We start from the raw sequence: 16,118 nt of genomic DNA, 5'->3' as shown, positions 1-16,118 counted from the left end.
TGCTTAGAAAGTTCACATTTGAGAGATTGTGCCTCTGAGGGGGTTTTCTGCATTTTGTCACTTAGCACAAGAAAAGAGGGAGCTCCCAGCACTCTGTTTCTTGGGTTTCATTCGGTGGACATGCTTTGATAATCTACCTATTAGCTGTTGGATATTAGAGTTTCTATTTTTGTTGGTTATTAGAGTTTCTCATGAGTAAAGTGGCTTATGAGTGTTGTATTTTTCTGTGTACATATTTCTATTTCTCTTGGGTTTATATACTTGGAACAGGAGTTGCTGGGTCATATGCTGTCTTAGTTCGGGTTTCTATCACTGAAAGGAAACACAGTGACCAAAAAGCAATTTGGGGAGGAAAGAGTTTATTTAGCTTACATTTTCAGATTGCTGTTCATCACCAAAGGACAGGAACTCAGGCAGTGCAGGGATCTGGAGGCAGGAGCTGATGCAGAAGCCATGGAGGAGTGCTGCTGGCTTGCTTCTATTGGCTCACTCAGCCTCCTTTCTTATAGAACACAGGACCACCAGACCAGGGATGGCACCACCCACAATGAGCTAGGCCCTTCCCAACTGATCACTAATTAAGAAAATGCCTTACAGATGGATCTTTTGGAGGGATCTTCTCGGTTGAGGTTCCTTCCTCACTGATGACTCTAGCTTGTATCAAATTGACCTAGAATCAGCCAGTACACATGCCAATTCCGTTTCCATTTTAGGAATTGCACTTCTTCCCAAGGTCACTGGTGGCTGTTCCACTTACAGTCCTGTGAGTAAAGTAGTATATGTAGTAGGTATTGATTTCTCTGCATCCTGACTAACATGCGATTAGATCGTTGACCATCACCATTCTAGAATGTGTGAAGTAATACAGGATAATGTCTGTGAGTAACACTTTTCTGATGGTTACATTATGTTGAACATCTTTTCATGTGTTTACTGACTATACACCTTTCAATACAAAGACTCTTCATACTTTAGAACATTGAAGTGGACTGGGATAAATCTTGCTGCAAAACATTTGCAGAATGTGTGAGGCCCTGAGTTTAACCCCAATACTATGAAAGAGAAGAGACGAGGAGAGAGAGAGAGAGAGAGAGAGAGAGAGAGAGAGAGAGAGAGAAAGAGAGAGAGAAGAAAGAGGAAAATAGGTTATTTGTCTTGTTGAGTTGTAAAACTTTATCAGACAAATGATTTTACAAATGTTTTCTCTCATTTCCTAGCTTGCACTTTTTTACTTTCTTGGTGGTATTATTTGTAGTGCTTCATACAGCCCCCCCCTTTTTAAAACAATTTTTATTCTTCATTTTTTTACAATTTTTATTCTTCATTTTTTCATTCTTGCCTTCTGAGATTGGGTGTTGCCTGTGTAGTCCCAGGCTGTTGTTGATCGTCTAACCCTCCCACTGCCTGACTTTCCTGAGTGTAACAGGTGTGCACACCTGTGTCTAGTTTGTTTTACTTTTAGGGTAAGTCTAACAGTTGACAGGAACAGAAGGTCTCCAACGGCGAGTATGGAACGCATTCCAGTTTCACAGGTGTGACTCCTTACTTTCAGGGCCACTGTCTAGTTGTGCACTCAACGGATAGTTTTTCTGGTAGACATGTGTATCATTTAAATCTTATTTTTCTAATGGCGTTTTCCTTAGGCGTGTTGTGTTTTGTGAAATGCTGTATGATGTGGGCCCAGCCAAGGTGTTCCCCTGAATAATCAAGCCACGTGACAGATCTAGTATGAAGAAGATTTATTGGTTGGGGGAGGGAAGGCGATCTGGGAAGGGGTAGAGACACGGGGGGAAGCAGAGAAGAACAGAAAGAGAAGAGACAGAGGAGGAGAGGAAGAGCCTGTCCAGAAATATGCTAGGGGAGAGAGAGAGAGAGAGAGAGAGAGAGAGAGAGAGAGAGAGAGAGAGAGAAGGGGNAGAGAGAGAGAGAGAGAGAGAGAAGGGGTAAGAGAGAGAACAGAAGATGGAGAGAGAGAGTTGGGGGATGCGGAAAGAACAATCTCTCCTTCCTATATACCTTATTCACACCTTGCAGGCTACACAAGCTGTTGCTAGGTAGCTGTTGGGGGGGGGGGAAGCCTAGCGGAATTGTCTGTAAGTCAAAGAAGCCCACTGCTGTAAGTGAAATGTCTGCTTGGCCACACCCCACCATATCCTGAAGGGGTAACTGTATAATGGTTACCATTAATCTAGTCAAATAATGTTTTAATTAAGCTTACATTACTGCTGAAGACTTAAAAGACCTATTGATTTTTTAAAAATCTGTTTTTTACAGGAGAGAAGCAAGGATAAAATTACTATACACCTTAAATCTGTTTTAAAAATTATCTTACTTTTTTTTTTTTTTTGAGACAGCTTCTCATTATGTGGCACGGGCTTACCTTAAATCTGTATTCTCCTGCCTCAACCTCCCAAGTGCTGTGGTTATAGGCATGTGTCACTATACGCAGCTTTCTGTTAGAATTGTAGGAAGCAGAATTATTTGTTGTGTTTCATTACTGTGGAGCAAGGAAGGCCCTTTGTAACCTTGTGGGCTTTTTATGTCCACCACAGTTCCTGAAAAATGACACAGAGGCTTACATCTATTTACAGTGCTTATGTCCTTAAGCTGGGCTTGCTTCCCAATTAGCTTATAACTCAATTATCTTGTTTCTGCTCCTCTCTGCCTGCCACTTGGCTGGTTCGTTACCTCTCCTTGATTGCCTACGTCTGAGTTCTGAGTCAACATGGCGAGTCTTCCCAGAGTTCCTCTCTGCCTGCCAGCTGTCCTGCCTCTTGTTCTGCTTTGCTATCGGCCGTTCGGCTCTGTATTGACAGGTGATGCTTTTACACAGTGCACAAGAGATTTTCCCTACAGTCTTTCCTTTCCTAAGGGCTCCATCTCAGTGCATAGGATTCAGAAGAAGCACATTACGGTGGGAACGCTGGGATGTAGTCACACCAGGGATTCAGGAGAAGCACATTAGGGTGGGAACACTGGAATGTAGTCACACCAACCCTGATGGTCCACGTCAGTCATAGACACATAGTCAGGAGACTTGGTGTACACCAGGGAACTTCCGCTGGCCTCAGAGCAGAATGCTTCATGGTAACCCTAGAAAAACGTAAGTGGAAGGGCTGCTGTCTAACATTACAATGAGGGACTACAGACCTGGCTCAACAGAAGAGCATTTATTTCTCTGCATTGTACAAGGCCATGAGTTCAAACCTTCGTATCATACAAACCAACCAACCAGCCAACTAAATAAACAACCAAACAACCAAACAAAAAAAGCCCAACAACAACAACAAAAATAAAAACTCAAATCGTACAAAAAGTTTTAGTATAGTACAATTGAGTAATAGCTTATTATCCTAATCAGGTATTACATATTGTGTAAGTGCATAAACTTTTGTATGACTGGCATTGCAGTTTTTTTTTTTTAATGCTAGCATCACTATATATATCAATAGTGCTGAGTTTTTCTCTGACGGCAATGGAGCCAGCAGAAGGTAGGGCATTTCCAACTTCTTTGTCACATTATAAACATAGTCACACTTTCTCTCCATTTCTTTTGTTATTAAAGTTGATGTAGATTTTAAGAGAATGGTTGCATAGCTAAGATGATTAAAGCACAATTTATGTATCACACAAGCAACTGTTATGACATGGAGACCCTATCTTGACCTGTAAAAGCCCAGGACACTTTAAGCACTTTTGTCATAGATGCTAATCATCATAATTGCAGTTGCTCTTTTCTTTTGTTGAGACTGTGTCTGGATATATAGCCCAGGCTGGCCTTTCCTCGAGTGCTGGGACTCCAGGATTGCTGGCATACAAGCATGTACTACCACACCCAGCAAATTAATTAATTTAATTAATTATCTAACTTTCTAGTCTTGTTTTCTGGGGAAGAAGGTTGTTGACAGGGTCTTTTGTATGCCTGTTAAGCACTCAGTGGCTCAGCTACATCTCCGCCCTAATGATGAATCTTGGATTGTGTATAAGGTGTAGTGTCTAGAACTGTTTCTCCATATCATCATAATCTGCACCGATTTGAAGTTCAGTGCTAGAAAATGTAAGTAAAACTTCTTATCTCATTTCTGGTTCACACCCATTGATCTCTTTCCTGTGTCTAGTTGTCCATGCTATTTTTTTTTAAAAACCCTAAATGTTTTTGTTCAAATTCCACTTCAGTCAAGCTGCCTGATACTGTAGCTTCTCATAACACTGAAATTACTGCTTTGGAGCAGTAATTTCTTAAGCTCCATTTTCATGGAATAGCCTTTACAGTTAGTTTATAGCATTGCGTAGTCTCCAGCATCGTGGGAACAGGGGAGTCTTAGCAGATGTCAGGGGAGTTCAGTCCCCTTTACTTCATACAAGAAGCACCTGTAATGTGTTTCACCACGTGTCTGCTGAAGAATAGTTCTTTGTTCTGCTCTCTTGAGCAATGAGTGAGTTGGATTAGCATGTTTTGATTTTAAAGTGAGTTATAAAACTTACATAAATAAGGAAGCACTTTGTTAGAAAAGAATGCGTGTGTGCTTATCCAGAGCTTTTTGTCCTCTGAGGAGGACATCCCTCTTCATCTTCATGTGGTTATAGAAAAGGAGAACAAACTTAGGGAATGGTTTTGGCAAAACTCTATCACACATCCTGCTGTGCATACTCATGTCTGTTTAACCTGCCAAAGTTCACCCTTCTTACAGTATTCTGAAGACAGGGGTTATACAGTGGGGCAGTTTTATATCGATGTATTGTCTTGTGAGCCTGAGGTTAATGCAAAATGCATTCCACTGTGATTCCCAGAGGGTGGTGACAATTGTGTTAATGCTTCAGGAGACTATGTAAGAGCCAAACACATGACATATCTTATCTGGCCCCGTTATATGTATATTCTTTTTATGTTTATTTTCAACTGAATAATCATGTCAGGAAGCATTAAATAAGTTGCCCAAGCTACTAAGGTAATGGCTCAGATGAGGACTGCATATCATTCTCTCTTCCCTACAGGGTATGGCTTTCCCATTTCTAATCAAATGGTTCTGATTTTTGTTTTGGATAATCCTTATTGAAAAAGCCCCAGGGATACTAAGATAACTGATGAGTCTCTTGTAGATAAAGTGAGAATTAAAGTGAAGTGTTGTCCCTTTTCAACATTAACAGGTAAATTTATTTCAGTGTAAATGGTATAATTGGGTCTAAAATATTGTTCTAAATAATGAGGCGATTAGGCAAAGTACGGAGCTTATAAACTTAGAAACTGACAGTGGTCTTTGACAGAGAAATAAAATCATGTTAGGTTTGAAATCCAGTTAAAGTTGCTTTATACAAATTCCTGGTACTGAAAAGAACTCACATCGGTAACTGTTAGCATACTTGAAATAGTTAATATAAGTCCAGTCATGTTTGTCACACTTGGTGACTGTGGAAAGATGTTCTGTTTGGACACTGTAGACCTCAGATTCCATTGACTGTTCTGTAGGCAGTGATGGATTCTGAGGAAACAGTGGAAGATAAAGGGGATGGGTGGGAGACACCAGCTTTAGAGGCATCAACTCCACATGGATTTGGAATAGTAAGTATGACTTAGATACCTCAAGTGAGGAATGCATGAGACTTGGTTAAGAGGGTAAATTTGGGAGCTTTGTGGAGACAGAAGGTGAGGTGTAACTCTTGGCTGTGCATAAAAAGGACATGTTGGAGCAGATTTCTAGTTTGGGTTCTGCCATTAGAGTTGAGGAACAAGAAACAACACTGCAGTGTAGAGCAGTAAGGGAGGAGACACATCAATTTTAAAATACCCTGCAGGAGGGCTTTTATCAGGCAGCTTAGCACAGAGACCTAGGCTCAAGAGTCTGTTTGGGTTAAAGATGTTGATTTTTGGAATCATAGACCTCTAGGTGATGGAGTAGATAAGATCACCCATCAACAATGTATGAAGGGAAGAAAAGGAAAGAGGCCGAAAGATGGGACCGGGACACAACCAGGGGAGCCAAGGCACAAGAAAGGATTTAGCAGAATTGGAGGCAGAGGGATGTAGGAGTAGGTACCCATCGTGTAGCCTATAGCCAGGGAGGATGTGAGAGTGGGGATGGGGGCAGCAGAGGCTGCAAAGTGAGCAAGGATGCCAAGGACACAGTGTGACACAGCAGAAAGCCCTGGATGAGCACTTGACTAGAATGGTGGCAACGAGAGCTAGATTGTTGGGTATCACTGAAGAAATGGTCAGGGAGGGGTGAGAAGGGTGACCAGAGATACATTGAAGAAAAGCAAAACCTGCAGGGAAGAGAAAGCAGTGGGAAGATGCATGAGGTCCAGAGAGTTTGCTTTTCTAGTTGAAGGTGAGAGGAGGATGCATGTTCAAATGATGTTGAGAGGGTAGTTCCTTACAAGGAGGACAAAGGTTGAGATGGGCTAAAGATCTGTTTGTGGGTAGTGATAGAACGGTCCAGTGTGTCGATAGGTGTTTTGGACAAAGGTTGGGTAAGTGTTTCTGTCAGGAAAAGGACAGGTTTTTCTTTTGTCCCAGAAATGAGTGGCCTTGTTGTGAGAATATTGACAAATACTTGACGTTAATGGATGGCTTTTGCGGTTGGGTCGAAGGCTGGCTCCAGCAGTCCAGTGTTTTGCAGTTTGGCCTCCATGCTCTATCCTTCCTTTCCGCAGCGCTCAGTCCTTGCATGGGAGGCACTTGAAGTTAGGAGAGATCCTGGTGGCCTGGCTTTGTATAGTGGAAAGCAATACTTGTTCTATTTGTATGTTAAGGAAATAAATGAGTTGAAATGTTGCCATGGGGAAGATAATCCGGAGCGGCCTTCTATGTGAGCTCCCGCTTCCTCACTGACATGGCAGTTGGATTGTGTTTGTTCTGATCATGTTTAGGCAGCCAATTTGGTGAGACCTCACAGATGCAGCTTTTCTGATCTTTCTAGGAGATACCACCTCACAGCAGATTTCCTGGTCTTCAGGCTCTTACAGTCTTTCTGTCCAGTCTCCCAAGATGTTTCCTGAGCCTTGGGCATAGGAGTTGTATTGTAGATGTATCAGTTGGGGCTCTGCGCACCACAATGACTTCTTTTTTAAAAGTCCTACCTAAATGTGACACTTATGAATGATAACACCAACAGCATGACACTGTAATCCTAAGGGTGTAACAGAGGCATTCATATCTTGGTGGGAATTGGACTTAAGGCCTGCTCAACAGGAAGGAAATCATGCCTAATGCTGCAGACTAGCTAATTACTGGGGGCTGGTGACATCATGCTCTTAGTGGAGAACTTAATACTGCCACTTTACTAAACCATCACAATCCTTAACTGCATTCTAAATACTCATTTGTTTATTCTCACAAATAAGTGTAGCACTTATCCCTTATTGAAGAAACCTTTCTTTACACCATTCAGAGACTATTCCGGAAAACCAACTGTATTGACTCTCAAGGGTTGAGACAACAGCGTGTGTGTATCTATCATTGGTTCCCAACCTTCCAAATGCTGCCTATCCCTTAATATAGTTCCTCATGTTGTGGTGAACCCCAACCATAAAATTATTTTGTCGCTACTTCATAATTGTAATTTTGCTACTGCTATGAATAGTAATGTAAACATCTGATATGCAGGATGACACACAAGTTGAGGACCATTGATATAGAGGTAGTGTAAGACTCTGGCGAGCCTTAGCTTACTGGGGAAACCCCCCCCCCCCCAGTGAACCACGTGGAGCTGGGAATCGATGCAAAAAGCAAGAGGAATCTATCCGTCCAATGCGTTGGGGTCGTCCTCCATTGAAGGTGAATTGGTGACCATGCACAGTTCATTCAGTGAGCTTTTTATACAGTTTTCAGGGCAGCAGCCATTAGGCACAATGTGATTGGCAGAACAGTGTGACTTTTTAAACTGATTGGTCTTTAGGGGATGAAGGGGCAAGGGCTTCCCTTTTCTGAAGGTGGGCAGGGGTTTGTTCTGTGGAATGTGTTTCCACCCTCAGGTGGGTTCCCCACCCCCTGTGATCTGAAGAATGTTAATTAGCCTCTCCCTTCTGGAAGGGCAAGTGTTCCATAACCTTCACAAAGTTCCTGAGCTGCCCTTTTCAGTAGACGGTCATGACAGAGGCTCATCCTTGTACTGGACCCGAGAAGTCCTAAGAGCACGGCATTGGGTGCTGCTCCCTGCTTGTGAGTGCTTTCTGATGTTCATCTGAGCAGAAGTCAGGAGGGCAAGTCGACACACGTAAAAAGCCCAGGGGTGGCCTTGCCACCTAAGTGGACATTCTTGTGGGAACTAAAACACCTTAAGAAAACAAGAACACAGAACACCAGGAGTTAGCTCAGTCTACAAGAAAACCAGGCAGGCCTCTCAAAGACCCAATTCTCTTTCAGAGGACTCACCACCCCACAACTGCCACAGTGGGTTTTAAACCTCTGCAGGTCCCTCAAAGGACACAAAGCACAGCGTTGCTCATGATAGAATCTACCATTATAAAAACATGAATAAGGAAGGAGCGATGTAATACAGGAAGCAGAGAGTGTAACATCCCGGTCTTTCCTTCTGAACTCATCCTTTCACTCTTCTTGCATCGTGCTGTAAATAATCATATTTTATTTACGTACACCTTGGGTCTTTTCAATAAAGAGGCTTGAGGTCTCTGTGTTTCTGAAAGGTGTGAACAGTCTAACGATCAATAATGCTTACAGTACCGCAGCCATTGAGCCATGAGAGCTTCTTGGTCAAGTGTGGCTTACATCCCCCATGGGAAAGTGTCCCCTGTAACAAATGAACAGACCTAACCTATATGACATTTAACACCACCCGATGCTTTGATGGTCCCTTTACCTTGCCTTCTTTACTATACTATACAAAATGGTAAGTACGGTTATAGATTAAGTTACAGCATATTGACTGTATCCATAACCCACAAAATCAGGTCTTTGGGAAATACCAGGCTATTTCCTGGGAAGAAGAAGAAGAGCACCACATAATCAAATTTTCTTGTATACTGACGCACATTTTGTTTTTCTCCTGAGACAGGGTCTTACTATGTAACCCTGGCTGATCTGGAACTTGCTATGTTGTCCAGATTAGCTTTGAACTCACAGAGACCCACCTGCCTCTGTTGCCTGTGTGCTGGTATTAAAGGTATGTGCCACCGCACTTGGCTTATGTACCAGTTTAACTACCAGCACGTTCCATCTTTTTTTTTTTTTTTATAAGTTTTAGGTTTTTTTAATTTTATGGGAAATATCAAGTATTTTTCAATGTCATAGTTTTCCATTGTCTTGACTCATGTGACAGTTTCCATAAGACTTTCTGAACCTTTCCTGGTGAACTTCCTACAGGAACTTTCACTTTGGGAGAGAGAGCTTATTGGTTTGACAATGTCCTGTTCCTAACGGGGCACCGATATGCAAGGAGACAAAAGGAAGTCAGTGTCCAGAGAGGAGAGCATGTGGCTCCAAAGGAAAGTCTTTTTATGATTACGTAGGCAATTGAGCGTCTTTGACCTGGTAGATTCTTAGCCCAAAGAATAGTACAGATACTATTTCGTTATTCTCTCTCGTTGTCTCCTGTTTCTCCATTACCTGTATGACATAGTTCCTCATTACATTTAGGCAACCATGACAAGTGGGTGTCATGTTGATAACTCATTCTCATTCCAATAGCTCATTCTCTGTTCTTTGTATCACAGTCACATCTGTCTACCCCTTGAGATGTCCTCTTGGATAAAGGTCACATCATATATTGATAGTCAATCTTAAAGTGCAGCATTAAATTTAGAGAGAAACCCCACTTAGCTCTTCCCTGTTACTCAGTACTCCAATCTGTCACCTGTCACTTTGTTTTTGTATTCCAGTGCTTAACACATTTTTGTCATTCAATCTCGGATTTCATAAGGACATTTTTTTTTTCCTTCTTAAAAATCGTAACTCAGTAAACCTAAGATGTATAAGGCCTTGGGTTTGGTCCCTAGCACTGTGGAAAATAAAATCTGTGGCTCCTCCAGATGTTTTGCAAATGCATGTTTGGGGGGCTTCATGAAGAACAGATTAAGTGAGCTACTCAGCTTCGGAGACTGACAGGTGGCCTGCCTGAGACTACCTCACTCTCCATTGCTGGCTTCTTTTGGACTTGAGGAAGGCAGCTGAACAAACCCAGGACACACAGCAGGACTTGCTGTTGGAGTCCTCTGGATGTCTGTTGTGGTGGCCTAGCTCAGATGAAGCACTTCATGACTCCAGATGGGGAGGAAGATCTCTTTTCAGATTCAGTTATGTTGGAGTTCAGAAGTCACTGTGAATGCTTATGATTATGAAATACAGCAGCTTGTATGATGTCCTTAGGCTCTGCTCTAGACTACTAAAAGAAGAAGTTGGAAGAAGATTGAAAATCCAAGGAGAATTTTGCTTAAATACAGGAGTGCCAATTTTCCTTGTTATTGTTACAGTCCATTAGCACTTACATCAGCTGCCTTTTAGCCCCTGTCTTCTGACAGACCTGCCCACTTCCCAGGATTGGTGGCCTTACCTCATGTTGGTGGTCGCCTTCACATTCTGCCTTTGTCTCTGAACATCTTCTTCTTAAAAAAAGAGCATATGCAGGCCCCCTCCCCACATTCCTTGCAGCTCTTGAAGCCTAGTTGCAAGCATAGCCTTCACATGGTCATGGCCACGTTCTTTTGGAAAACTCTTCTTGTTTGTGTTGAAGTCTGGCATCTTGAGCTCCTTCAGAAACTTATTTGTAGGCCTGATTCCTCATCTCAGTCCTTTCCAAGATCAGTCCTTGTTCTTGATCGATGGTGAAAGCTGAGAATGAGTTTTATTGTTGCTGTGACCAAATACCAAGGGAAGCAAGAAGCAGCCTTGGGGCAAGACTTATCTTGCGTTGTGGCTTCAGAGGCGTTAGTCCATGGACACTTGATTGTGTGCACTTAGGCATGGCATCCTGGCAGTAGGGGCTTGTGAGAGGAGGTTCTTCACCCTGTGGTGGCTAAGAGGGGTGGGAGGGGATGTGACCCCCAATGGCATGTCCTGCTAACCCATTTCTGTTGGCTAGGTTCCACCTTCTAAAGTTTCTAAATACCTCCCAAAGTAGTATTACCCACTGGGGACCAGCTTTGGGGGACATCTCTGGACCAGGATAGGTTATATCTCTCTTTCTGTATGCCATACTCTTAGGGTGGCTCTCATTCTGGCTCTGTCTTGAACAGAGCACCAAGTTCACATCATAAAGCCCAGTCTAAAAGTGAACCCATCTTACCTTTGATAGAGTGTTGGTGGCAGTCCTAACTATCCATCTCTTCTTCTTTTTCTCTCGTGTCTGTTAGTACAGGTTCTCATCCGTATCTCCATCTCCCTGCTCACTGCCTTCTCCAGTCTGTTTTTCTGTCAACAGGTAGAGTAAGGCCAGAGGGTAGAGAGGATTTGCATGAGGTGGGGTGGAAGGTGAATAGCCAGTTCTGAGGAGTCTGGGTCACCCTTGCCTTGAGCACTGGATGGTTAAATGGGGGAAGGAAGGGATTAGAAATATTTAAGTCTGTTTGGAGTAGGAAATGAAGGCAATTAGAAATTTCTGAACAGAGGAAATGTGAAATCCAGGCTGTAGGGAGATTAGTGGGACTCTGTAACCCAAATGGGTAGAGGCAGGAAAGGCGTTGCTGAGCGGAGATAAGGGCTGGTGTGTGAAGCCAGGGAGATGCAGCACACTGCTCAGTGTCAGCCAGAGTGCACTTCGGGGCAGGAATCAGTGTCGGGTCGACAGCTCTTTTGTTTGTGGTAACAAGAAGACATCTGAAAGGAAATGCCTTTAAGTCTTTGCAGACTCCAGAAGACTCCCAGGAGTGCAGGGGCAAGGAGACTGCTGAATCATGGTGGCCTCAGATTTTACAGCTTTTTCCAGTCTCATGATTCATTCTTTTGTCCTTTAATACTGTCGCATTATTTATGTTAATAATAAACCTCGTTTATCTTGAAGATAGCTTCCTATTAAGCCGCCATGAGATTTTCAGACTTACTTTCCCCAAGTAAGCCATTTTGACAAGCCAATGGCTGTATGACTATGACGTGACAGAGTTTCAGGAGTGTGGACAAGTTTATCTGCTACTGAGAGCTAAGTAGATTAAGACTAATGTATTCCAGGGGCTAACGGTAAAGTCCCATACTCAGTTGCAGGAAATTAGAGCCTGTGAGCCTTGTACTGACAGCGCAGTCCAGGGTTTTCTCTGAAACTAGAAGAGAGTGTGTTACCATGGCTGTATGTAACAGCCTGTGGTCTGATGTAGTAGTAGGTTTGCAACCTGGTCATCCAGCACCCCTGCTGGGCTGGAGTGTTGTAGCCTTATGTCTCTCACCGAATCCTGAGTACGTGGGAAATAGTGGTAACAAGTGAGGAGGGCTGGGTTTGATGGTCAGAGAAGAGATTTTCGGTTGCTCTGATCTACCCAGGCTAGGAGAAAGCCAACCTTCGACTCACTGAAGGAGTGTGGTAGCCGTAGAAAGAGTTTGTGTTCAGTCTGTCCAAGGTAGCCCTTGACTAGCCACTGTATTCCTCTGTGCTTCCAAAGAGGTAGGTGACTGTGCACAGTGGGCTATCTAAAGCCTGTCGGTGGATACCGTAACAAGCCACCTAGCTCTTAGCAGTAGCCAGCAGTACTGCTGCACTTAGCCTGTGCTGTAAACTGGGAAAACTGCTCTCCATCTTCAGACTTCATCTTTCCTCTTCAGCGGTTTTGCTGGCTCCATTTAACCAATGCTGATGACAGCAAAATGGGACGGGCATACTGGAGGAGAGGGCACATGGCGAGACCCAGAGGGGTGAATAAACTGAGCTTATAAAGTAGAGTGCTCCTTAGGTTACAGAGAGCCCGAGGCTCAAAGGAGGGAGTGACTTGTGAAGGCTGCAGTTTCAGGACTGAAAAGGAAACTCTTGCGATTCCCAGCCGAGGTCGGCAAGAGAGAGTGCACGTTGCCTCTGAGAGTCCAGAGAGTCAGGAGCTCTGGCTACAGCCTTTCCCTCTGCCCTTGTAGTAGCCAGACACACCCCCAGCAAGTGTGCACTGACTTGGTGAGAAGGAGGGGTCTTAGGGAGTGAAAACTGACTTCACATATTTTGTAGTTACTAGGTTAACCTCAAGTGGCAGCAAAGCTTTCTGGCACTTTCCTTGTGACAGTGTCAAGGTCTGACCATTGAGCTCTATATGTCAGTCTAAGATATAGTCCGTAAGCTGGAAATCGTGCTGCAGGAGAGCACGTGATGGCGACTCGGGGCAGGCATGGTGCCTGCAACTCAAGTTGGTTGCAGTTACATTGAGCTTGCTTACGTCAGGTGAGATAGATGGACGAGGTTATGAAAGAATTGTGTCCCTTCAAAGTCAGGTATTGATGCCAGTGCGTGCGATTATGAGTATGTCTGGAACTCAAATCTTTATAGAGGTAATTAGGAAAGGACTCTTATGTACAGACCCTCATCCAGTATAACTGTGTTCTTGTAAGAAGTAATGATCAGGACATAGATACACATGTGGGAGATACCATGTGACATCACGGAGAAGGTCATCTCTAAGCCAGGGACAGAAATGTCACATGGAGGCAATGCTGCCAGCACCTCATTCTCACACTTCCAGCCTCTGGAACTTTGAGAAAGTGAATTCCTGTTGCTGCAACCTTCTTGTCTTGCATGGAGTGACAGTGTACCTCAGAGGAGGACTATAGATGGAGCAGGCAAGCCCTAGAGGACCGGAGCAGGCCTAGAGTTGAGAAGCAGCAGAAGTGCAGTGTGCTGTGCCTACAGATTGTGCATCTGATTAGCGCTGTGGGTGACAGCCCAGGCTGGCCAGCTTCCAGGATGTGTCGGAAGCTGGCCTTGAATGGAACTTGAGTTAGCCATCTAATCTGTTTTCATGGGGAAGTGGACTCTCCCTTTGTCTCCTTCCTGTAAGAGGAAATACATCTTCAGGAGAAGATAAAGACTCAGGACCAGGATGGTCCTTTGGTGTCAGAGTGTGGGATACTTCTCATCTTTGAAACGACAGTCTTCTTGGCACTGAGCCACCAGGCACAAATGAGAAAAGGTGGGGGTGATTTTCTTGCTACTTTTAGTTTGAATTCTTGTGTTTGACATGTGGAGGCCACAGAGAGCTGCTGTAGGTTTTATCTTGGAATGGCTGAAAGGCTAGGGTTTCCCTTATTTTCTTTTAAGGGAAACAGCAACAACAACGAAAAAAAAAATCACGATTTTTACAACAGTTTGAGATTTGCAGAAAAATTATGAACATAATATAAAAAATTTCTGTGTGCCACATAGCATTTTCTCCTATCGACATACATCAGTTAGAATTAGTGGGCTAAGTTGGATACATTATTAAGTCTATATCTCATTCATAGTTCCTTAATTTCCATGGAATTTCCTTCTGTCTCTAAATCCCATTTATGAAATCTTATCACTGTTAACACTCCTTTGTTTTTCAGCTCCTCTTGCCTGTGACATTTTCTCATTTTCTACTCGATGGTTTTGACAGTTCTGAGATGTCCTGGCCAGGTGTTCTGCCTGACATTCGAATCACGATTACTTTGTTATTAAGGGTTGCTGGGAGGAGGAACACAGAGGCACAGTGCCATCTTCATTACATATCAAGAAACCTACTGTCAGTGTGAGGAGCTGTGAGCTGGTCTTGATCCTGTGGTTTTTGTTGCACTCCTTTACTAGAAAGTCCCCCTTTACCCGCTCCGTGTGCTGTACCTCCTGAAACAGCTACCATGCGCTATGCACACATAGAAAGCGGGGAGCCTTAAGGTTGTTAAAGTGCTTAAAGGAATTTGCAAAATTCTGAGGGGCAGGTGTGAGTAAAGACTTGGCCAGACTCCACTCGCCAAACAGAATGCGAAAAGTCATGCTTTAAAAACATTTCTTAATATTTCATTTCTGGAAAAAAGTGTCCCATAATATTGTTATGGGAAGAAAATGTCATCAGAATCTGTGATATGATGAATAAAATCCCTTCTGATGGAGGGCTCCAAGCTTTGTTGATGAAGCAGGACTCACTAGCCCTTATCTGTACAATGGGATTTTGGAAAGCCATTGCTGCAGCCACAGAAGAAAGAGCAAAATTATTCAGCATTTTATGGTTAATTGGGAGGTGACATAAGGCTGCATTCAGAAAGGCAGTGCCTCTGAGAGAGTTGATACTGCACACTTACAGACCCAGGGAGGCTGTGCAGCCTGGCCTCAGGTTCTTCAGTCCATTACTGACTTTCTTACCTCCCTCTAGTGGTCAGTTGGTGTTTTAATTTTTTTCAATAATATACTCTTCTCTTACAATGTATCCCGATTATAGGTTCCACTCCCTCTACTTTTCCCAGTTCCTTCCCACTTGGATCCACTCCCCTTTTGTCTCTCATTAGAACACACATCTAAGAGATGACAACAACCAAACATTTACAAAATAAAATACAATAAGATGAAGCAAAAACATCGAAGTTGGACAAGGTAACCCAACTGTAGGAAGAGTCCCAAGAGTGGGCACAGGAGTAGGAGACCCTTCGTTCTCACAGTCAGGGATCCCATGAAGTCCCAAGAGTGGGCACAGGAGTAGGAGACCCTCTGTTCTCACAGTCAGGATCTCACGAAGTCCCAAGAGCGGGCACAGGAGTAGGAGACCCTCTGTTCTCACAGTCAGGGATCCCATGAAGTCCCAAGAGCGGGCACAGGAGTAGGAGACCCTTCGTTCTCACAGTCAGGGATCCCATGAAGTCCCAAGAGCGGGCACAGGAGTAGGAGACCCTTCGTTCTCACAATCAGGAATCCCATGAAGTCCCAAGCTAGAAGCTTGTGGGCAAATTCAGCAGCTGGAAATCAAACCTTAAGGCACTCCCTATGGCAGTCTCTCTTTTGGGAATTTCAAGATGCTAAAATGTACAGCGATCACGTTTTAGGTGTGCTTTTGTTTTTTGGTGAGAATTGCTTTTGAAACGAGGAAGTGCTTCAATTTTCATTTATTTATTTTGTGTGGGTGATATGGGGGGTGTGAGGGATAGGAAGGGGGCAGCTTGTGGAGGTCATGCGGGGGACACAGTTTGGCTGCTTGCTGTGTGTGTGTGTGTGTGTGTGTGTGTGTGTGTGAGAGAGAGAGAGAGAGAGAGAGAG

At 43.7% G+C, this 16,118-nt stretch overlaps 1 protein-coding gene across 1 annotated transcript in view; it reads left to right on the top strand.

Moving 5' to 3' along the window:
• Positions 1–16,118, top strand: part of Ca8 (carbonic anhydrase 8) — a 95,403-nt gene that overhangs the window by 37,943 nt on the left and 41,342 nt on the right. The window lies entirely within an intron of this gene.

Source organism: Mus pahari, chromosome 22 (genome assembly GCF_900095145.1).
Source record: "Mus pahari chromosome 22, PAHARI_EIJ_v1.1, whole genome shotgun sequence".
NCBI lineage: Eukaryota > Metazoa > Chordata > Mammalia > Rodentia > Muridae > Mus > Mus pahari.
Note: the sequence above shows the minus strand (reverse complement) of the source record. Positions and strands in the feature narration are given on the sequence as shown.